This window comes from Rana temporaria, chromosome 5 (assembly GCF_905171775.1).
Source record: "Rana temporaria chromosome 5, aRanTem1.1, whole genome shotgun sequence".
NCBI classification, from domain to species: Eukaryota; Metazoa; Chordata; class Amphibia; order Anura; family Ranidae; genus Rana; species Rana temporaria.
Genome location: NC_053493.1, coordinates 275196956 through 275222628, shown reverse-complemented (window position 1 = coordinate 275222628; position 25673 = coordinate 275196956).

Here is a 25673-nt window from a genome sequence, read left to right as displayed (position 1 = left end):
ACCTTTTCGTTATTTTAAAATGTTTCATCTTTATCACTTCACTCATGAAATGTAGATTCATTAAATTACTGTGCTGGGCTAGTTCACTGCTGAAGTCTTATTTAAAATGAAGTGCTGGTTAGTTTATCATCAGCTTGCTGCAAGAAGAAGAAAAAAATATTGTCAGTGGTATAAAATCTCTAACATCCTTTTTTAACAATGGGTCTCAAGTCACAGTGACACCAGTTAGGCAAGCTATTTAAGAATGTAAGGTAAAAAAAAATCAACTGAAATATGATTTAATGATTTATCAATAGGAACTATTTAACAGTAACAATTCTAATTTGGTTAAGAGAGAAAAAGTGACAAAATATTTTTTAGATACAATCTGGGGAGAATGGGTTGGGGTGGGAGGGAACAAAGTAAATTAACTCTGTATAAGATGTATTACAGGGACTTACATATTAAGAAAATATACAGTTGTGCTCATAAGTTTGCATACCATGGTCGAATTTATGAATTCTTGGCCCCTTTGTGTTAACTTGTGTGCATGTTATCAGGCCAAAATATTCAGGGCATATAAACTTTTGATCAGGGTAATTTGGCTAGTTTCTGTTGCCATTTTGATTTAAAAAGAGTAAACACAGTTGATTGATAATAAATTGCTTCAGCCAAACACTAACCATGAGTGAAAGAAAAGTTTCTGTGATATCATATTCTCTGAAAAATGGCCAAGAAATCATAAATTCTGCCAGGGTATGTAAACTTATGAGAACAACTGTAATTGTTTAGAATGCTAAATAAAATTCCAGTCATCTTTTTTAGAAGGTCTGCAAACTAATGAAATATTCTAAGGCCGCGTACACACGATCGGTCCATCCGATGAGAATGGTCTGATGGACCGTTTTCATCGGTCCAAACCGATCGTGTGTGGGCCCCATCGGTTAGTTAACCTTCGGTCCAAAAAATAGGAACTTGCTTTAAGATTGAACGGATGGACGCCTAACCGATAGGTCAAAACCGATCGTTGTGTTTTACGTCACCTCGTTCTGACACGATCGATTAATTAACCGATGGTGTGTAGGCGCGACAGACCATCAATCAGCTTCATCGGTTAACCAATGAGAACGGTCCTTCGGACCGTTCTCATCGGATGGACTGATCGTGTGTACGAGGCCTAAGTGGTTATGAGGAAAGGGGCTTATCATAATACGACTAGTAGGTCAATGCATAGGGCAAAGGGGTTAGACAGGGCATCACCAAGCTTTAAAATGTGCAAATTGCAAAAGTGAGAATTTATTAGAACACTTTTCCATGTGAGAAGAAGAATGTAGGCTAGTTCCAAAAGGTTTTTGTGGAGAACTGAGTTTATAAAGAAGGTATATCATAAGTGCTGGCTTATATCTAAAGGACATGAATAACCTTTGTAGATGTATTTATACTGTTTAAGGAACTCAATATAACTGCAATACATGTTTTAGTAGGTACTGACTTGTTTTTTTCTTTCTCAACTAGTGTTGCTTAAAGCGGGAGTTCACCCATTTTTAAAAAAAAAAAAAATCTCCCCTTAGCTTCCTGCTCGTTCGGTCTAGGGGAATCGGCTATTTATATTAAAATCTGAGCAGTACTTACCCGTTTTCGAGCTGCATCTTCTTCCGTCGCTTCCGGGTATGGGTCTTCGGGAGCGGGCGTTCCTTCTTGATTGACATTCTTCCGAGAGGCTTCCGACGGTCGCATCCATCGCGTCACTCGTAGCCGAAAGAAGCCGAACGTCGGTGCGGCTCTATACTGCGCCTGCGCACCGACGTTCGGCTTCTTTCGGAAAATCGTGACGCGATGGATGCGACCGTCGGAAGCCTCTCGGAAGCCTGTCAATCAAGAAGGAACGCCCATTCCCGAAGCCCATACCCGGAAGCGACGGAGAGGATGCGTCTCGTAAACGGGTAAGTACTGCACATATTTTAAAATAAATAGCCGATTCCCCTAGTAATAACGAGCAGGAATCTAAGGGGGAAAAGTGCCCTCTAAGGGTGAACCCCCGCTTTAATGTTCTATGTCCAACTAAATTTCATCCAACAGTAAAAGTATAATCCGGGGGCTAAAAGAAAGCTCGTTAGTAACAATCAATTGCCAAAATAGGATGGTAAGGTAAATATATAAACCAAGCTTTAGGCTGAGCAAATAACTGTGGCCGCTAAACCCAAAAAAAACAAGCAGAAAGCATAGCATTAGTCACCAACATTGTTTGTAAGCTTCCTGCTCTTTTCCCTATTGCTGACTTATCTTGGTAAGCGCTTGGTATCTTGGTAAGCGCTTAGACGCGAGTTTCACAACTCGCATTCGGCGCTCTATAAGTATTTATTCCAATCCAATCCAATCAGCCATGTTGCTTTCTATGTCTATGTGTGGAGGTAGCCATCTAGATAACGGCAGACCTTTGTTTCTTCATGCCATTGAGCATCAGTACTTTGGTTGGCCTAACTCTGCAGATACAGCGATTAGGCTATAGACAAAAAGGTACACTTTTCAGGGTACTGCTCAGGTGCAATAACATTGCTATTTGGTCCTACTCCTATAAAATATATACTTATATGCCCCTGATGATGTTATTTCTGATGAAACGCATTGGGTGGAGCGGGAAGCCACAATGTCAATGCACATCGCTAAGGATTTTTGGATGTTGTAGTTTCAATGCAGTTTTTACTCAAGCGTGGATGTAAGTGTTTCTAACCGAATTGTAAAAAATATAATTGCCAGATTTACATAATTGGATGCAGTTTTGATTCTCTTTCATGTTACATGTTTATATGGTGATTGGGATGGAGAAAGAAATTGCTATGTGACATATCAAGCTATATGGGGATTGAATGCTATAATGACAAGTGTTGACTTCTCAGCTGAGAGTTATACAATCTCTGATAAGCCTCAGAGTGTTTGGTGAAGGCCACATGGTGTTTATGAATTTAAGGTGGAAATTTTAATTTAATTGTTGTTTCTTTATTTTGTGTCAGTTGTAACGCTGCACTTATATATCACTACAAAACATTTTTTACCATAAACCTTTATTCTCTTCCCACATTTCCCACTGCAAGGCATCGATTTGGATTCATTGCTTAAAACCCACTTGGTATTAAAATTGGAGTTAATCTTTAAATCTTTAGCATGTGGTCATTACAATATTTTTCTGGCTTTGTTAGTGAAATAAATACACTTTAATGTTGACTTTGGGATTAAATCTGGCTGCTGTCTCTGTTGTTCAATATACAGCCTAGTAAAGGTGCTGAAATACTGCATTGAGTCACTACAATATTTTGCTGTCTTCATTTAGTGAAATAAATACACTCCACTGTTGATTTTCGGCTAAACGGCTGGATTGGTCTATTGCTGAAATATTATGCATTGAGTCATTACAATATTTTGCTGTCTTTTATTTGGTTAAATAAATACACATTTTCAATGTTTATTTTGTATGAAAAGCTGAGTGGTATCTCACCTGTTCAAAATATGACCTAGTCAAAGTGCTTAAAGCAAATAGTTGAATGTAATGGTGTGTAACCAATCTCCTGAAGGCTTCTGCACTGTCCACTATTCAGAGATCTCATATTACTGTTCTCCCACAATGCCACACATGGGCAATGCAAATCATGTTATTCATTCACTCCTCCATTCACAGAACATGATGCATTGTGGGAGAATAGTAGTATGGGGTCTCTGTCTGGAGGTGAAGGCAGAAGGGGGAGGCAAACCACCCAACTCACCACAGTAGCAACAGCTGCTGTTAACATATATAGCATCCCAGGAAGTTTTCCACTCTGGGCAATATCTATTGGCTGTGAAGTTGGCATTATTAGGGGATTTTTACAAGATGCATCAGCCTGCAGGGGATAGAATACACACCATTAACATAAATAATGTATGTGCTGCTGTATCTTCCCCCCAAAAATGACTAAACTGGCTAAACTGGAGTGAAATAACTCCAGTATTAATTTATGGATTAAAGCAGAATGGTGTCTCTCCAAGAGTGATCAATAATCTACATGTTCTTGGCTATTAGGCTTAAAATTGTCAAACAAAATTGCAGGGGGGGGGGGGGGGGGTACTGTCCTAGAGGACATGCACTAATGCAATTTTTTAAATTCCTCAGGGAGCAGCGACTTTAATAATGATTAACGTGAAACATTAGAAATGCCAAATTCTTTTAAATAACTTGCATGGAGGTGCCCTAAACCTGCCTGTGAGGTGGTGCATCTGTACAAAAAAAGTGCTGTTTAAATGCCAATAAATGACAGCTCCCTGCCAGCTTGTTTTTCTTTGTATTAAAATTACATGAAACCCCCATAAGGGTCTGATAAATACTTTTTTGGGACCTTTGGGGTTCCCTATGCCATTTTTAACCAAAAAAATACAACAATGAAAAGTAATTGGTAAAGTGTTTGTCTTTATTTTCTTGTAAATATCACTTTTGCTGTGGTACATCCTAGAGCAAATCCATGCCAGACCCTTCACATCTGGCATGGATTTTAAGAGGAAACTACATGCAACAAGCAAAAATTGTGTGGGAATTTCCCCAAAATCCATACCAGCCTCTTCAGATTTAGCTGCATGCTTGGATAAGGGGCTGGTATAGGTTTTGGGAGGAATCACACTTATTTTTTTACAGAATTCCTCTTAAAATCTGTACCAGACTCTCATCAAGGATAAAAGCAAAAAAATAAAATAAAAAATTAATGTGTGGGACCCGCCCCCTTCAAAATCCATTTGGTGTTCAAAACTTATATAAAATAAATGTATATAATTTATAAATCCATGTTTAAATAATGCATCCTTAAAGGGTAACTTCACTTTCATGAAAAACCCCCACCCCAGAGCACCCTGTCCCCATGTTGATAAGGACAGGGCCCCTTCCCAACAACCCTGTTGTTGGGGTCTGCGGGCGGGGGGCTTATCGGAATCTGTAAGCCCCCTTTAATAAGGGGGCCCCCAGATACCAGCCCCCCACCCTAGGTGAATGAATATGGGGTACATCGTACCCCTACCCATTCACCTGGAGGCAAAGTGTAAAAGAAAATAAAAAAAACGACACAGGGTTTTTAAAGTCATTTATTAGTCAGCGACGGGGGGGGCCCCCTCTCTTCTTTAGCTCTTTTACCAGGGGGGCCTTCTTCTTCCGCTCTCCGGGGGTCTTCTCTGCTCTCTGGGGGTCTTCTCCGCTCTCCGGGGATCTTCTCCACTCTCCGGGGTCTTCTCCGCTGTCATCTCGGCGCTCCCCGGTTCTTCTCCCGCTCGCTCTCCGGTGCCTTCTTCTTTAGGGCTGGCCGCCACTATCTTCGTGTTAGCTCAATTACTAGCGGCGGCCAGCCCACTCTTCTTCTGCCTTCTTCTGCCTTCTTCCGATGTTGACACTCCACTTCTTCCCGCTGTAATGGCCGGGTGCGCGGTTCGCACCGATTTATATAGGCCTCTTATGATGTCACAGTCCCATCATGCTTCGGTACCTACCCACGTGGTACCTACCTATGACGCGCTCGCTGGAATGTGCTTTGTCTAGTCCAGCGAGTGTGAGATGTCGGCACCCTGTTGCAGAGAATCAGCGCGATGCTGTCGTGCTGGAAATACATTCTCGGCAACAGGTACTGTAGGGGAAAAAAATGGCATATAAAATTACAACACAAGTCATATTTAGCTCCATTCACAAAGCAGTACCTTACTGCATCCCTATATGTGGTAAGATACCGCATAGCGTTTAACGTTTTTTAACATTTACTAAAAAACACAAAAAATACAGCATAAGTTATTTTATGAAGTCATACGGTATTTTGGTAGTGAAAGCCTGCAGTCATTTACACAGTAACGGTCATGGTTGTCAAGGAGCCGGGGACTGCCGTGTCCTTAACAACTGATGAGCCATCGGCTGTCAGTGGAGTTTTTACTGACAGCTGAAAGTAGAAAAACAATTGGCAGCAATTCAAAAATCAGGGAAAAAATACCATGGGGTCCACCCCCAAATCCATACCAGGCCCTTCAGGTCTGGAATGGATTTTAAAGGGAACGCCCACACCAAAATATTTTTTGAAAATAGTTTGGGGTCACCCCCCCCAAATCCATACCAGGCCCTTATCTGAACATGCAGCCTGGCAGGTCAGGAAAGGGAGGTGATGAATGAGCGCACCCCTCCTGAACCATACCAGGCTACATGCCCACAGCATAGGGGGTGCTTTGGCAGGGGGGCTCTCCCCCCAAAGCACCATGTCCCCACGTTGATGGGGACAAGGGCCTCTTCCCCACAAGCCTGACTGGTGTTTGTGGAGGTCTGTGGGCAGGGGGATTATCATAATATGGAAGCCACAGATCCTGCCCCCCCCCCATGTGAGTGAGTATGGGGTACATATTACTCCTACTCATGCACCAAAAAAAATGTGTAGTGCAAAAAAAGACAGGTTGTTTACTGCTTGTTAAGGATGCTGTTGGCTGCCGGTTCCATAAATGATGCCGGGACCACTACTAATTTACTGCATGCATTTTTTGTTGTGAATTGATTTTATGCAGTATTTACTATAGTAAAAGAGTGTTTTGACATTTTTACATTGACAGTGTTTTGACACTTTCAAGATCGGATGTGGCATTTGGGAAAACACCTAAATACCAAATGCGATATGGTTCTGTGAATGGAGCCCATTGTCATTAATCACTACCACACCAGTCTCAGTGCCCCTTATCACCACCACACCAATTACAGTGTCCCTGATCACTGTCGTGGCAGTCATAGTGTCACCATAAGAACTTGTTCCCAAGTGCAATGCTCTCTGAAGAGCCATCCGTGTTTGAATGGCTCTTCAGAGAGCATTTGACAGGCAGTGAGGACACATTGTATCTCTTTCTCACCACCTGTTTTAAACCCCTTGGGCAATGTGAAAGCACCCCTATTCACTTAAAACAGTAGTTGCACAGGGGATACAATTCCTGCCACAGCTGTGAAGCAAAGCATCACTGCCATGGGAGGTTACGCTCCCAGGCACTGCCTCTGGAGCTAAAGGGGGTAGCAGTTGAGGGTCAGTAAAAGTGCAGCCCAACTACAAGGTTTTACCACCCCCCCCCCAACCTCATGTATGAACAAGTGATAATAGTGCAACCAATCACAGCTGGTGTCGACGAGAAAAAAGAGATCAGGTTCTCTTTTTTCTCGTTGAGATTCTTGCCTGATTTCCAGACGAGATACCTGAACGCCTTGTATACACGAACAGGAATCTCTGTTTTTTTACAAGAAACCCGGTCGTGTGTACGAGGCCTCACACATGTGGTATCCCCACACTTGAGAGGAATAGCATGAGTTTTGGGGTGTAATTATATATATGCCTATGCTATGTGTAAGAAATAACTTGGTAAAATGACAACTTTGTGAGAATAAATACACATTTTATTTAATTTCTTAATTTTTCGAAAAAACTTGGTCAGAAAATACAACTTCAAAAAACTCACCATGCCTCCACTAAATACTTTGGACTATCTAGCTTCCAAAAATGTATCACTTGAGGGGAATTTGTGCTGTCTTGGCATTAGGGCATCAAGAAATGAGATAGACAGTCAGTACATCAGGATTGATCAGTTTAAAAATATATACCATGTACTTTCACACAGACTAAATATTATACTCATGTTTTGGTTATTTTTTACCAAACATACAGTGGTGCAGTACAGAAAAATGCAGCATATCTGCTGTGCATTGACCAGAATGAAGTGTCATGATGACACATAATGACACTTCAAATAAAGTAAAAAAAACAAGTTAGCAATGTGATGAGCTGCATGTCCCCTGTAGGAGTTGACACTAGCCTGCATAATAAAATGTTGCATTAATACATTTTACTGTGAAGGGTAGTGTGAGCCTAGTCTTTACTTAATATACACTTGTCCTGTAACTGCTCTGTAATTGCAATACACGTTAAGTCATCATGCTTGTGTTCTGTGCCTTGAGAAAACTAATTAACATTGCAGCAGAGAACTAGGAATGCTCACCTGCGCACCTAGTTTCCAGGCCCTTTTAACAAACTACCATATTGGTCAAAAATGTATTGATGCAAACTGACATTTCAAATTTGGTCTGACCATCTAAGCTTCAGTAACCTGTGGTCACAAAACCCTAAAAGCTCATGCGACTGACTCCAATGCAAAGATATCCAAATAGTTGGAATAGTTATTGCAGTTTTCAAGGTGTTATTGTAGTTGGATTACCTAACAAAATATTCCTGTTTGAGTAGCTTGAGCTGCCAGCTGGTCAATCCTGTTTTGGAAGATGTTGAAAAGGCGGATACCCTAGTATCTAATGGTTTCTTTGTTTAAAGCATACTCATAAAATGTTACCAGTAACATAGAATGTATTCTAAATAACATGTATAAAAAGACACCGAAACAGAGTGTTGTGAAAAATAAAAGGCTATTTAGGACAGAATTCCCATCAGGCTCCATGAAAAGCACTTTAACTGTAGTTAGTAAGTACTTAGTGTAATCTAATAAAAGTCATTTTGCAAAATTAAGCAAAAAACATCTGGTACCCAGAATTCCCTGATCATTTTTAACTAGATGCATTCTCTTTCTACTATCTCTGCTTTATTTCTTCTTTTTTCTTTTTTTCTTACAGATGTGACAAATTGTCTAATAAGGTTCCTTGTGGTAAAATCAGATGGAGAATGGCAAGGAAGAGTTCAGCAGTCTCCAGCAGCTCATCTGAAGCAGCTCCTCTGAGTTTCACAATAATAATCAGTGCTGGCCCAGTGCCGCTGGATTATTTTGTATATTCATGAAGCCGCTCATCAGCCGTCAGGAGAATGTGCAGTAATCCTTGGATGAAATAAGGCCAATCAGTGGAATAATGAGGAAGGTAATATCTCCCAAGAGGCTGAAGTGGGTTTTCATCAAACCCGACTGTAGCTCTCCAACTATTTGCTTTACAAATGTAGCCTTTGATCTTTGATTTGAAGAAAGAGGGAAGAAACATACACGCTGTTGTATTGTCCAGTGTGAAAGGATAACAAGATTCCAATAACCGACAAATGGAACATAGAGACCAAAGCATTTAAATGCCTAACCAAAAGTACATGGAGTTTTTATTTAATGGACCCTAAGGCACTTTCATTTATTAAGCAGGGCAGTGCTAGTGAAGTCTACATAAACACTCAAAACTACACAATTTTAGCACTATGTCCCTGCATTTAAATTGAGAATCAATATGCTGACTTTGTGAAACATGAACAAGACAGAAGAAAAAAAATCCAACCTCCATAAAATCACATCTGTAGCATGGAGAATATACTTTGGGGAAAAACACAATTGTTTTCTAGGTTTCATTTCATTTTCACACTACAATAATCATACAATACTCAAGTGTAGAAAGTCAATGATCTACTAGACTGTTCATTGCCTGAAACAGGAATGAGAAACATTAACACTATGTAGCTGATTTGTTTCTAAGGTAAAACAGAAGACAGTGTTAAGTTAGTATAATTGAAAGTCAGTTACAATTTATATGCATGTTGATGTTAGCTAGACAAGTAGTGAAGCTACATGAATTTGATAGACTTTTATTTATTTTAATATGGGCATAACCCCAGCAGACTACATGCCATCACATTACATTCAACTTTATATACACTGTCAATGTACCACTAAAGTTGTATGTATTCAATTATGCTACATATACTTGGTAAACTCGCTGCCCTGGTGAATAATATTCTATTCATGTTTTGCTAAATTGATGAAAATAAAATAACAAACAGAAATATATATATATATATATATATATATATATATATATATATATATATATATATATATATATATATATATTATTTTATGAAGTGATGTAGAGCTAAGTCATTTACAGGCTCAATGAGAGAAAGCGTATAGCAATAGGTTATGTACAGCAATGATAAATTATTCAGTCAGAACAAAGAAAGCTGACAGCTTATTGGTTACTGTGTGTAACTCTGTTTTTCTCTCTGCTTTTTGCTGTTAATAAAATGATTTTTTTATGGGGTAGATATGGGGTAGATTATGTTGGCTACCAATAACTGAATCCACCCAAAATTGATCCAGCATCAAATCTCCATACCTTAGTAACAATTTATGCTGCTTCTGTGGGGGCTCACTCTCTACTGAATATATGCCTTCATAAAATATAGTAATAAATATAGTAATCAACATAAATATGGATTTTTTTTTACATGACAGAGATTGTAAGATAATAAAGTTCTTATTTTGGAGAGGAAATACTTTCACCAGAATGGGGTAATACAAAAATCTGTATTTGTTACCCTCAGTAATAATAACAGAACAGCTAAATATTTTTTGATCTTTTCACTTTGAGAAAGCTAGACAAATAGTGATGTAATCTGCATTATACAGTATTTCACTTTCTACAAAACACTATAGGTAGTTAAACTGATTTGCTTATGCATGAAGGCAAAATGAGTTCACAAAATATAGTAGTAAATATAGTAATCAACATAAATATGGATTTTATTTTCCCCAGAAACAAAAAGGATATGTGCGTTGAAAAGTATTGTGTCGCGCTACATGCATACCTCCCCTTACTTCTCCGACACTGGGTGCAGCCTTCTACGGTCGCTGCCCACTCTCCATTAAAAGCCTTGTGTATCAAAAAATACATTCTTATATTTATAAGATTTAAATGGGCAGAGGGTAGATTCAAATTGAAAGTAACAACACTACAAATGCCAAAGACGGGAGCTGGACTTGCCCTTCCAGATATTTATTTATATTATCTGGCAGGAAAATTAAAACACCTAAAGACATGGGTGACTCAAGATCAAAGAAATCAGATGGAGATACATCTACTGGAGATACTACAGGTAGAAGTTGATTGGGTTTCGAGGCTAAAACTGGTTGCTTGCCCAGGATAAAAATGTCTATAGTAAGACTGGCCAAAGCAGTATGGAGACCCCTCTGTGGAATAATTGCTCCATAGAACATTTGCATATGTCTTTGGATGGTGTATTCTGGAGGAGAAAAGGATATATTATATTATATTAAAAAAGATATATGACCATAAAAATCGGAAATGATTTGAAATTTTAAGTCAACAATATTATATTCCTCAGAAGTTTGTTTATAAGTATTTACAGCTGAGATGTATGATCCAGGCACAGTTTGGACATGAAGACCCTAAAATATCAAAATATCCCTTAATAGGTATATTACGCTCACAAGGACCAAAACAATCTGTTTTATATTCTCAGCTGTTAAGGGCTAAGTTAAGTGGCATCTCACTTAAAATAAAAGATAGATGGAAGGAGGAACTCCTCGATATGTCAGAGGAGAGATGGGATCGGATATGTTCTTCACATATGGGAGTGTCCCCTGTTATCGTTAATAAATTAATTAAACTATATATTATCCATCAAACATATTCTACTCCACAGAAAATGCATAGAGTTGGAAGAATGGCTACAGGAACATAATGTGCACTATACAATTGTTTCATGAAAAATTCAAGACAAAATAATTTTTTTCAGGGTACTGTCTAGACACAATTAACATTCTAAATGTTACTTTTTTAGTTCTAGCCTTTGTTAACCCCCCCCCCCCAAAAAAAAAAGATGGGTCCTTCTCCTTTAAAGTATGTTATACAACACAGTGCTTGTGCTGTGTCATTTGGCCCCCTGTAGTATCTGAAAAACTTGGCTGATCCTGACAGTTTCTACCCTCCCCCTGTAAACTGACAATGATATATCGGTTCACCGCTGAAGTGGCCTGATGGTCTGATGTGCGTACACACCATCGTTCCAAAAACCAATTGAGTCAGAACGCGGTGACGTCAAACACACAACGTGCTGAATAAAACGAAGTTCAATGCTTCCAAGCATGCGTCGACTTGATTCTGAGCATGCGCGGGTTTTGAACCGATGCTTTCCTGTACTAACCATCTGTTTGGACCGATCGGGCAGCGGTCCATCGTGTTCGGTTTTGAAGCATGTTTTAAAATTTTGTAGCGAAGAAAAACAGACCGATGGGCTATACACACGGTCGGTTTGGACCGATGAAACTGAACCTCGGTCCATTCTCATCGGTTTTGTCCGACCGTGTGTACGGGGCCCGAGACACAAAAAAGATAACACATGCATCAACAACAGCCAGTCATTTTCTTAACTTGTTACACCTGTATTTAATGTGTAACATGTAACATATTTAGCATGCACCCCCATTCCCCCCAATCTCCTTTCCCTGTGACAGCAAGCGGGGATCTTCTCCCTGCACACCCTGTCACATGGCTGTGGATGGGCTCCATCCACATAGCTGTGCCATTCATTCACAGTTTCCTGTGAATTAATAGACTACATGTACCATCATCCATTGCAGCTGATGGCTTGTAGTTCTCATTGAACTGCAAGGGCTACCCTGATTGTCCTGCTCTCAAGTAACTGCACACCCATATCGGAGGTACAGGCAGACAGCTATCTTGAGAGTCTGCAAAAGCCTGGCATTGCACCCGCGATGTGCTGATCGGGGGTGCAATGCTCTGCAAGCTTTTTAGGGAAAAAAAGGATAAATGCACCTTTTTTATCTGCAAAATAAGTGCATTTGTTATTTAATTTTGAAAAGATGAACTTAACCAAGTTGTAAAATAAAGAAAAAAAACAATTTGATGAATAATTGTGTCATTGTATTTTTTATTCAGTATGAAGGGTACATTTACATACATTGTAATACCCTACTCAAGATACCTGTGAAATGTACTGTATGTTTGTATTTTGACTACATGAAAGAAATGCTATAGTTTGAATAACTCTGTGAATATGAAATTCTGCATTTTGTAAATAAGATTCCCTAATAAGCATGTTTTTAGTTGCTGAAGACACCCCCCCCCCCCCAAAAAAAACATCTTGTTCATTATGAAGTGACAGAATGAAATTTACTGAGGGAAGAAATGACATTTGATTCACCCTGCTCTCACGTACTAAAGTGCAATATGAATTAGTCTGAAATAGATCTATCTTCAATTTCCTCCTTACAAAATGTAATACAGTTAAATGACAGAGATTAATTATTACATTAATGACTGTCACAAAATGAGAGTATAGCTGTACACTGAGTCCTCCTTGACACTTTTACTTAATTCACAGTGAATTATTCTGTGTGGAAAAATCTTTTAGAACAAGGGCATTTTAATAAGAAATATTTTGAAAAAGTAATTATCTCTATCTGAATTGTAGAAGAAACACTCTTCTTGGTATGTCTTCTAAGGTTGAACATGGACGGCACTTCCAAAAACAGGAATGTCTTACGCACTAGCTGCAGTATGAACTTGAAAGAGATCATCATTTGTAATAACTCCTGACACTCAAGATATATCTAGTGCTCAATACTTTTTAATAAGCTTTCATACCTGTCCTTTACAGGAAATTATAAACACATGGGCTTTAATTAATACCACAGTACAAAGAGTAGTGCTGTACTGTAACCAACTGAAATCAAGCATAGTCTGTCTGTCAGCAGTTTAGAACTATACTGTACATAAACGCCATGCCAGCTAATGTTTATCTGAGTCAGATTGTTAAATGGTGATTCTGATTGGTTGTTCTAAGTTACTATATACAACAGGCTCAATTCACAAGGAATTAATACAAGGATACACATTTTTAATTTAGCCATGTGACTGTAATTTTCAAATCTAATTGGACTAAGCTAAAAATTATTATTCAATTTTTTTAAAAATATGGATCCTTTCCTGGTGTGTTAGCTTAATAAAGTAAACCTTGTGTCTTTTTTCACCTTTTTTTACAGTACACAAAATAAGTTAGTTCATAGATATTGTATGTCCATAAATTTAACGTATCTGCTTTTGATGTCCATTGGAGAAACCAAACATTCTATAAAAAAGCCACACACAATGCCACATACACAATTCAGAGGAAAGTGACAGTGGGGATAGAAGTGAATGGTGGAGGTGAAATAAAACGTATTCCTGTTTTTATTCTAGTGTACAGAGATGATAGATATATATTTTGATTTCTATATCTCCGGCTTAAAGTACTTACTGTAATACGTGCATGGTATTGTATGTGTTCAGATATGATATATAAACATTGATATCAGTGAAGTATTACTGATAAAAATATATTAGTTATAGTGAGTTATAGCACTTCCCACCTGGCCACTATATATAAACAGTTGGGCAGGATAAGCATCAATTCAGAAGGAGATACCTGTAGATTCTCCCACTTGCATGCCTTGTGCACATCCTTGGGGATGTGCAGGAGTGTGATTTGTGATGAATGTGTCCCTTGCACACACCTGATCACAGATCGGACTACAGGGCCAATGTCATGGGTCCTGTACCATGTGATTGCTGTGGACATTCATGAAGCCTATGTTTACTACTGTAATAGCTGTTATTGGTCACATCAATCCAATAGAACAGGACATTCTATCACCACCTCACTGCCTACTTTAGCCCCTTGGACCCCTCACAAGGGTCCCCCTTTTTTCTAAATGGGTCGCAGTAGTCTGGCATACAGGGAGTCTAATTTCTGTCACAGCGGCAAACCATCACAGCACATTTATAACCCCAGGCACTGCCTCTGCAGCTACAATGGGTAGTGGCCCCCAGCCCTTACCTGCAAACAACTGCACTCCTGGAACCACAGAAACTGTCAGGGCATAGTAGAGCAGATGTGCAGAGACAGAGGCCATTGGGAATGCGTGGGCACAATCCCAATGATGTCCCTCCTGACAGGCAGATCCATGGGCTCAAGCAAACACCTATGTGCATGCACACATGTGTGCACGCAAGTGCACTAACGTGTGCATGCTACCCATTAGCATTGGCGCCCATTTGTAGTATATAAGGATGGCAGATGGACTAGGGTTCCCAGTGCCTTTCCTTGATCTGATCATTACCGGGCTTCCTAACTACTCTGATTCTCTCCATTCCTGACCTCGGCTTGCTTGACCCATCCTCTGTCTTACATCCGGATTTCCCTGTTGCCAAACCTCTGCCTGAACTTGACCATTCTTAAGTGTTACCTCTGATGTACCTTGATTCCTCTGTATCTGACCCGGTTTTTCTCACCCTGCACTTTGCTTCAGCCTCCACGTACCTGCTTCTGCGGTACCCGGCACCAACAACCTTCCTGCATCCACATCATCCCTGCATCCACAAGTGTCTGCATCCACAGCCACCTACCACAGTTCCACTACTACTGCTGGCTGCTACAAGTGTCCTCCTGCTACAGAGAACATCACAGGCACTCCTACCCCACCGACCCTTCAGGTCTGGTATGGATTTTAAGGAGAACCCCACGCCAAAATAAAAAAATGGTGTGGGATACTCCCCAAAAATCCATACCAGACCCTTATGCGAGCATGCTGCCTGGCAGGCCACAGGAAAATAGGGGGAACGAGAGAGCGCCCTCCTCCTGAACCGTACCAGGCCACATGCCCTCAACATGGGGAGGATGTTTCCCGTTGCATCAGAGGGGGGCGGGGTCACCTGTACATGTCACTGGGTAACCCCGCAGCATTTCCCTGTTGCGTAAAAGGGGGTTTCCCGTTGCGTCAGAGGGGGGCAGGGTCACCCGTATATGACACTGGATAACCCTGTGGCGTTTCACCGTTGCATCAGAGGGGGTGGGTTCACCCACGCACATGATTGGTGGTCCCACCCTCAGCTATTTAAGAGCTGTCACGGTGGGTGTAGTGTCATTCGGTGGATCGTGGAGGCAGATGGTGTCAGCATTTTTTTTTCCGAGAAGGGATTACATCGCTGGAATTAAAGAAAATGATTAAATCAAGGACTTGTCCCAATCTGTCTACTGTGTTTTTTTACAATTTGTTACACTTTTTTGTGTACCCTGTTACAAATTCACATGGGGGGGGGATCTGGGGGTTCCCTTGGTTAAAAAAACAAAACAAAGGCAAGGATTCTTGCGGATCACTCCCAAGTGGCACCTTCAAGTGTGGCAATTGTTCTTATTGCCAGTACAATAAACAAGACAGAATGATTGATCTACCCAATAGTACCACAGTCGAGGCAACACATTTCATAAACTGTGAAACTGTTGGTGTATTATATCTGCTTACATGTGGATATGACAGCTTCTACGTTGGTACAACGAAAATGATTTTTTGGAAATAAATTCAGGACCACGTTTCGGAAATCTGATGTAATCTCATTGAGAAACCAATTCCAAAACACTTTGCCACTCCCCATGAATGGAAGACAGACCCTTTACATGTCCAGACTTTAGCGAGAATACACCCCCCCCCCCCCACACACACACACACACACACACACACACACAGGGGACTTTGATAAAAAGATACTTCAGATGAAGGCAAAATGGATTTTTAATTTACAGGCCACTAAACCTCCAGGATTAAATGATTCAATGAGCTTAAAGCTTTCTTCTAAGGAACTGATGTATCTGGTGGGAAATAATGTGTTTTAGTTACCTACACTGGAGCACATTATGCCTTGTTGTATACATATGTCTATAAGACGTCTATGTTTTCAGTATTTAAAGCGGGGGTTCACCCAAAAATCAACTTTCTGCCATTAGATCCAGCATACTGCTGACATCTGCAGTATGCTGTTTTTTTTTTTGTACTTATCCTTTTATCATCCGTTGTTATCCGGCTCCGAGCGGGGATTCCTTCCGGGTATAGGCGTTCCTAAGCCAAGCGGAGTTGATTGACGGGCTGCTAAAGCGCGTCACGCCTTCCGAAAATACCCGAAGTGACACTCGGGTGTTTACGGCGCCTGCGCAGTCAGCTCTACACGGCAGGCGCAGGCGCCGTATAGCGCCGTAAACACCCGAGTGTCACTAAGGGTATTTTCGAAAGGCGTGCACTATTCCTTTTCTACTGCACGTGCATATATTTTTTGAATTGCAGCTATGCGTTGTATATGGGAGATAGGTATATACAGTGGTCATCTTTTGCCTTTACAGCAATCCTTCATCCGTCAGGTAAACTTCATAATCATAATTAGGGATGAGCTTCGAGTTCGAGTCTAACTCATGTGCGACTTGAACATTACCTGTTCGCCCATTCGCCGAACAGTGAACAATTTGGGGTATTCGCAGCAAATTCTAAAAGCCGCGGAACACCCTGTCTAGTCTATGGGAGACATCTAAAGTGCTAATTTTCAAGGCTTTTATGCAAGTTATTGTCATAAAAAGTGTTTGTGGGCCTGGGTCCTGCCCCAGGGGACATGTATCAATGCAAAAAAAGATTTAATAACAGACGTTTTTTCGGGAGCAGGGATTTTAATAATGCTTAAAGTGAAACAATAAAAGTGAAATATTCCTTTAAATTTCATACCTGAGGGATGTGTATAGTATGCCTGTAAAGTAGCGCTTGTTTCCCGTGCTTAGAACTGTCCCTGCACAAAATGTAATTTCTGAAGGAAAAAAAGTAATTTAAAAGTACTTGCGGCTGTAATGAATTGTCGGCTCCCGGCAATACAGCATGTCTCATAGACTTTAACGGTGTTCGGATGTTCGAACAAATTTATTGCCTGTTCGCATGTTCTGATGCGAACCGAACTGTGGGGTGTTCGGCTCATCCCTAATCATAATACCAAAAATATTTGTTTTAAATCTTTGCCAAGCGAGTTTATTAAGCTTCCAATACATCACTATAGGCCCATTATCACTACTTTCCTCCCCCCATTTTCTGTCTTTCCCATAGAATCCTGCCTGGGAGCTGGTTACTCTCCCATGTGCCAGCAGGACTTTACTTCATGGGGTCACCCATGTTTTGTTTGGCATATTTGAACCACATAAGTGGCAGACATAAAGTTTTTTCTTATGAGGTAAATATGTTTATACAGTATTTATATTCGCCTACATAGTTATGTGTTTAGTTAAATATTAACTCAATAACGGATTCCTTCATATACAATATATATTATTTTTTTTCCTGTTTGTTGGGTGATTTGTGTTTTCTCCCTTTATCTCTCTTCTCTTCTCCACTATTACCTCTGGGGATAGTTATTATGAATCTATTTAAGCCTTTTTAATTGATACAACTAAACACTTTGAAGGTTTGTAAAAAAAATGTATGTATTTTCTATCTCTAGAAGTTACCCTTCTGGATGTTTGTATTTGTCCAAGAGATTTGAGGTCCTGAAGAAGTGGTGGATTTCCACAAAACAGATCAACTTTTTTCCCTATCTCGACTAAAGCTATGCTCTTTTGTAGTGGACAATGATTGTTGGTATTATAATGCAAGCAACTGTACATGTATTTATATATATTTTACTGGTAGAAATAACGTTTTGTATGTTTTAGATCAATGTATTTTTGTGTGCACTGTATGGGTATTTATAGGCCTAACATTTACATTATCGCTACATATTTGAATTAAGATGATACCCCCATTGACACATATTTCTAAAAGAAACCTCCCTCACACACATCCAACAATAATTTCTGCCCCAAAAGCCTGAAGGTATGCCTTGGATTTTAGGCCCCTTGGTGTGGCTAGGCTATGAAAAAGTCTCATGCATGTGGTATCGCCATAATCAGGAGGAGTAGCAGAATGTGCTTTGGGGTGCTTCAATTTGTGATAGTAAAAAGTCATTGGACTCTGGGCTGAAGGCAGTTTCAGAGCAATTAGCTTTTTTGAGGTTTGGAGACAATGAATCGGATTGTGATTACTGCAGTAAGGTAAGATATGTGTGTACATTCGAATCTAAACGTTAACCTCTTCTACTTGTTTTGTTTTCAGCTAGCTAATGATAAAGAAATGTTATTTGTATGTAGACATTATTAACGAATGTTGTTTTGTCTGAGGTAAATGTGACAATGTTACCTGAATAAAGACAGAAAGGTGACGCTAAATATGGCTAATTTGTAAAAGTATGTTTTGCTAGTTATGTTTTAGGGTCTAAGTAAGTTTAATATTATTGGGGGGTATAAGTATTGAAATTTAATCAAAAGTTCTATAAAGTGGTATATGAAAGAAGTGAAAGCCTTTGTATATTCTAGTTTAGTGTAAAAGTTATTTTGTGGCAGAGCTGCAGCTTTAGGATGTCTGTGTCTTTATGACCCCCTTAAGCCCTCTTTAACAAACAATGGACATATCCTGTGTGCGAAAGCCTGCAGCAGTGGATAACCCCTCCTTTACATGAGAGAGAGAAAGAGCTTATAGCCTATATAGTAGAGTGATGTGTTAATTTTTGAGATTTTGAGATTTAGAGAATGTTTATTAGGCAAAAGGAAATGTTTAAATATTTTGCAAAATAAAATCCTAGTTGAAATTGTTTGTTTTTACTATATAACTTAAGCACCACCCACTGACAAAACCTTGTCGTACCTCCTTAATGGTAGTCATTTGCACAAATTAGTTGACTAGTAAAGACCATAAAATTCTAGAATATAATATTTTAACAGCATGAGAGGGGACATTAATAAATGATCACACTGGAGATGAACACATATATATACTTTGTATATGGTTTTTAAGTTTTTACATTAAGACAGAAAGAACCAGATTCTTAGAAGTTAAGAAGTTTCTGTATAGTTAGGATTGAACAAGCGGCTGAGATAGAAAAATCAATATGGATGTGATGATGTATAATCTTTGTGCACAAATGTGATGAATACACTATAAAATGGTATTGTGAATGTCATTTCAATCATGGTGAAGTAATGACATCTTTTAATGGATGTTCTTTAATGAAAATCCACATTGTGATAAATAATTAGTTAATTAAGGGAAATGAGTTCATCAACCACCAAGCGAAATAAAAAAGTTTTTCTTTGTTTCTGTTATAACATTTTGTAAATAAGTATGTTTTCTCCTTCACTGATGGGCACTGATGAGGCTGCAATGACGGGTACTTATAAGGTGGCACTGATAGGCACTTATGAGGTGGCACCAATGAGGTGGCACTGATGGGCACTAATAATAGGCACTAATATGCAGCACTGATGAGCACTGATAGGCAGCACTCATAGGTGGCACTGATAGGCACTGATAGGTGGCACTGATGGACACTAATGGGTGGCACTGATGGATACTGATAGATGGCACTGATAGACATCACTGATGAAGAGGCACTGGCAGGCATTTATGATGGGCAATGATTGGCATAATTCATGGGCATTGATTGGCATCATTTATGGCCACTGATTGGCATCCCTGATGGTCATGGGTGGGTATACCTGGTGGTTATGGGTGAGAATCATTGGTTGGCATCCCTGGTGGTGCTGGGTGGCATCCCCTCATGGTCCTGGGTGGGCATCCTTGGGGGGCTGCACAGATAATCAATCAGTACGGACCCCCCTGTCGAGAGCAGCTGATTGACTCTTCTCTAATCGTGTCTGTCAGACGTGATAGAGGAAAAGCCGATACACAGCTTTTCCTGTTTACACTGTGATCAGCTGTGATTGGACACAGCTAATCATGTAGTAAAGAGTCTCCATCAGAGGCTCTTTACCTTGATCAGAGTTGCAGAGTGTCAGAATGAAACATCACACCACTGATTGCCATGCTGAGTGCCCCTGCGGGCGCTTGTTATACTGCTGGACATCATATGATGCCCAGTCAGGATAACTGAACCACTTTCCGGCCATCATTCTGCTATAGGACGGGCGGGAGGTGGTTAAGCTAATCCTTTTGTCCATTAAGGAATTAATTCATAATAGTTGGTTTTGGTTTATAAATTAGTCATAATAAATGCAATGAATGCAATTTTTAGTCCTTCAAGTAAGTCCTTCAAGATGAGGATTTCTAGTATATATACAGACAGTAATATCTAACACTCAACATTTCTTTGGCCATCATGTTTGATACACTTTATTGAGTTTTCATAAAAATGTATTTGTAAATCATTATGAAATAGGTTCTCAGGGGGTGACACATATGCATGGGCAATTTGTAGGCACATACTTGGGCCAGAGTAGAAAAGAGCCAGTTAGTCTGCCAGAATAGCTTTAGAGTGCAGGAGGAGACCAGAGTACACAAAGGAAACACACACATTTGGTATTGTTATACTGCTAAGTTGGGACCACAGTTTGAGACAGTTTGGTTTAGATACAGAATAGTGTAGAGTTCAGGTGATAGATGGGTAAGTGTCCCTGTAACAATACTTCACATTTAATGTAGATAGCTAAATGTTCTCTTACTGTTAGGCTAGACCACTAGTGATCACTGATTTACCTGTTCAGAAATCTATAATGGGTTATATGGGAATTGTTGTTAGTTATGAAATGTTGGACTGACAATCTGAGTAACATCTGCCTTGACGTCAACCATAGGCATGTTGGGGCAGGAAAAAAAGGCTTTTGACAGCAACAACCGTCTATAAAGACTTTGCGACTTATAAGCAGCTGAACTGTTTGTGTAAGCTCCATCTGCTCTGATGGTCAAATATCTGAACTGTTCCATCAGCTCTGATGGTCAAGTATTAGAACTGTCTGTACAAATAAGCCATAAACAAATAAGTTCCATCTACCATGATGGTCAAGTGACTACACTTCTATGGCTTGTGAACTGCAATAGTCTGAGTGACAAAATGGACTTTGTTCTACAGGGTTGCAATTGATGTGCGGCAGCTGCCATCTGGTCGCTGGATGTCTAAAACTCTGCTGTCCATCACCAGATATGGAGGACTTTGACAAGCTTCTATGCTTCTAAACTCTTGAAAGGGAAAGTTTGAGGTTCATATCTACTCCTGTGCTTTTGAATTCTTAAAAGAGAAATGTTGTTGTTTTTTTGTTGGTCCAACATGTAGTTTTTATATTTTTGATTTTTTTCCATATTTTTTAGCCTCAACATAGCCAAATTAAATTTTCTATGTAAGTAAATGAGATAGGAAAAGTAGGTAGATACACTTTAGATCCTCTATTTCTCATTTGGGATAAATTTAACCAGGGGTGGAAGAATGTAAAATAACTATGTACCTTCCTTTCAATGTTTCCTCTGCCATCCAGGACTCTCCCTACTAATTGGCTGAGACACAGCAGTGGTGCTATTGGCTCCCACTGCTTCAATCAAAGTCAGTTAGCCAATCAAGAGAGTGAGGGAGCAGGGCCAAACCACAACTCCCCATCTGCGGCTCAGCTCAGGTGCCACCATACCAAGCCACTTACCAGCAACATAGCAGTTATGTTTCTTTTTTTTTTTAATTGTTTATTTAAAGATTTTTAAGTCATACAAAGTAATAACAAAATCCAGACATTTGATTGATCGAGAATATAGGAAATAAACAATCACATTGTCAGCAGGAAACATACAGGTCCGGATGTATACATGTTTGTTATAACAATAAAAGAAATTAGGAATTAAGTAGCGAGTTCAACAAGAACAGCTAATCATGGCTCTGCTGAGTAGAAACCTATATAGACAAACTATGACTTATACATAGGAGAAATAAAAAGCGAGAAAAGAAAGGAAGGGACATTATCCTATATGAAGCAGTGGGGGGATATGGGCAATGGGTAATCTGTTATGGTGGGGTGGGATGAGGCGCTGCGTTAAACTCAGAAGAGTCCCATCTCTCCCAAATAGCTTCAAATCTGGGTAAGGAATCATCTATGACAGCTGTAAGACGTTCCATCCTTCTAATATCAGCAATTGTTGATAAGAATTGTGCAAAGGTTGGAGGGGAGGTATCTCTCCAGCGTTGTGGGATGACACGTTTGGCTGCCAGTAAAAGAAAAGCCACCAATTTGCAAAGAGTTTTTGAGATTTTCGGGAAAGGTAGGCCTAGCAACATATGTAAAGGCTGAAAAGGTATAGCAGTTATGTTTCCTCCTTCTACGGGTGCATCTCTACAAAACAGTGAGCATCTTTCAATACTTTCTACAGCAGCTTACACTATCCTGTGGTTGTATAAGCATCAAAATATTATGCATAAACACCACGGCGACGCGCGTAGCGTAATTCCGTATTCCCGGACGGCTTACGCAAACAACGTTAATTTTTAAATTTCGACGCGGGAACGACGGACATACTTTATACAGCAATACGATTGCTGTGTAAAGTTAAGGCACCAAAAACGACGACTAACTTACGGGAAACTAGACTAGCGGTGACGTAGCGAACGCGAAAATCCATCGTGGATCGCCATAACTCCTAATTTGCATACCCGACGCTGGTTTACGACGCAAACTCCCCCCAGCGGCGGCCGCGGTACTGCATCCTAAGATCCGACAGTGTAAAACAATTACACTTGTCGGATCTTAGGGATATCTATGCGTAACTGATTCTATGAATCAGTCGCATAGATACTCTGAGAGATACGACGGAGTATCTGAGATACTCCGTCTTATCTCCTTTGTGAATCTGGCCCTAAAAATCTAAAGTTAGGTATTCTCATTATATTTTCTTATATTACTACATTTGTTATCTATATCTGTCATTACTTAAATAAATGTTAAACCAACACGTGTTTGTGTGATCTCTCTTTGCACATCTTAACTACAACCCCAAAAATGTAAACTATCACGTAACCATAATAAAACAGCAGGAAGGGGGTGAAACAGTCTGGTCTTGAAGTAGGTAAAGTATAATTCCACGCTAGACCTAACTATTCTAAAACATGCTCCCTCCTAACACCTATGCTGATAACCTGCATAAGAAATAGGTAAGTACACAACGTACTTACCTATTTTTAGCCTACTTTTGGTGCTGTCACTTGATCCTCCTACCTATCAATCAGGTGACTGCAGGTCAGAGGAGGGAGCGCTGATAAAGGATAAGCCATAGGAGCGTATGGGCAATGCCATCGCTCCAGGCTTTACCCTCCTGTTGTTGAGCACTCTCTCCTCTCCCCTGCAACTGCCACTGGGTTCAAGTGACTAGAACAGACTGAAAATAGGTAAGTATATACTTTTACATTTACACAGGTTAGTTAGAAGGGGTGTTAGGAAGAGGGACCATTTTTAAGACTAGTTAGGTTTAGCCTGGAAATCTACTTTAAGCTGTCAGTTAACATGTTGTCTTTTTTATTCAGAACTGTTGAGATATAATGCAGCAGATTTTGCTGCAATGCTCACCTACAATCTGACACTTTCCCCTGCTGAATTTTCTTTATGCCAGTATATGGTGTTCTTTTTCAGATGGAATGACAGCCAACATCATATTAAAGTCTCTGCATATTAGGAGTGAGTCCCAACTGAGCTTCTTGAGTTTAGTTAAGAGTTTGTTAAAACATTTTTGCTGGTGAGTGTTGGGAGCATAGATATTTGCTATTGTATACAGCGCAGAGTTCAATTTACAGAGAAGGTTGAGGTAACAACTTTCTGCGTCAGATATTTGGTCATGGAAAGTTAATTTTTTTTGGCCGTCATAACTCCCCTTTTTTGCTTGACATGTTTGTGGTGAAAATGTGTGGAAATAACTTGATACATTTTGTAGAAGTATCTTGTTAGAAATGTGGGTTTCTTGAGCATATATTAAATCACAGTTGTGACGTTGAGCTTCTTTCCATAGAGATGCCTACTTAGCTGGGTGATTCAATACCCTTGGTGTTTATGCATAATATTTTGATGCTTATACAACCACAGGATAGTGTAAGCTGCTGTAGAAAGTTTTGAAAGATGCTCACTGTTTTGTAGAGATGCACCCGTAGAAGGAGGAAACATAACTGCTATGTTGCTGGTAAGTGGCTTGGTATGGTGGCACCTGAGCTGAGCCGCAGATGGGGAGTTGTGGTTTGGCCCTGCTCCCTCACTCTCTTGATTGGCTAACTGACTTTGATTGAAGCAGTGGGAGCCAATAGCACCACTGCTGTGTCTCAGCCAATTAGTAGGGAGAGTCCTGGATGGCAGAGGAAATCGTGCACATCGTTGGATAGAAATTAAGCTCAGGTAAATATTAGGGGGGCTGAGGGGGGCTGCTAAACACAGAACGATTTTTTATCCTAATGCATAGAATGCATCAAGATAAACACATTGTCTGCCTTTACAACCACTTTAAGGTTTTCATGCTTCTGCAAAGTATACTGAGAAAGATCTGAAAAAAGTTGCAGATCAGTATACGGAGCCGGTAATTGCGGCAATCCTTTACGTTTATGGAGCTGCTCTTTAATATGGGCAAAAGTGAATACATAATATCACGTCTCTAGGGACTTGGTCTAGTAGATGAGATGGTTTTGGTAGGTGATGAATTCTGTGAATTATAATATTGGTTGGAACCACCTTTAGGAAGTTTAGTACTAAACAGATCAGTCACAAATCTGCATAGATCCGATTACAGTACAGTTTCAGAAATGCCTCAATTTTTTTAAGATATTGCACCTAGATCTGTTTTCCAGGTCAGCTATTTTAGCTATCATTCATTCCTGTTCATCTTTCCTTTCCTCCCTTTCCTCATTAACCTCAACTAGGTCATTCATCGTGGAAACATAGTTTCCCATTTTGTCTTCAATATAGTCTAGTCCTTTCCCCTAAGGGAGTGAGGTCTGAATTAAACTTGTGCATACAGTTCATCATGTCTGCATGTAGGGAGCTCCTAAGAGAGACAAGCATTTCTTTGTGTCTAAAACTGGTTGGTTTGTGATAGGAAAAGAGTTAATAGTAGCTATGGTTTCTGGGTGAAAATCGCTTGTGAGCCATGCATCGAGCTTACCTCACAATGAGAGCTGCTCTGATCATCCAGGCAGGATATTGCCCTTTCAGTGCTCCCTGAATGTGGTGTATGACAGCCAGGAGAGGAAGCATGTAGAG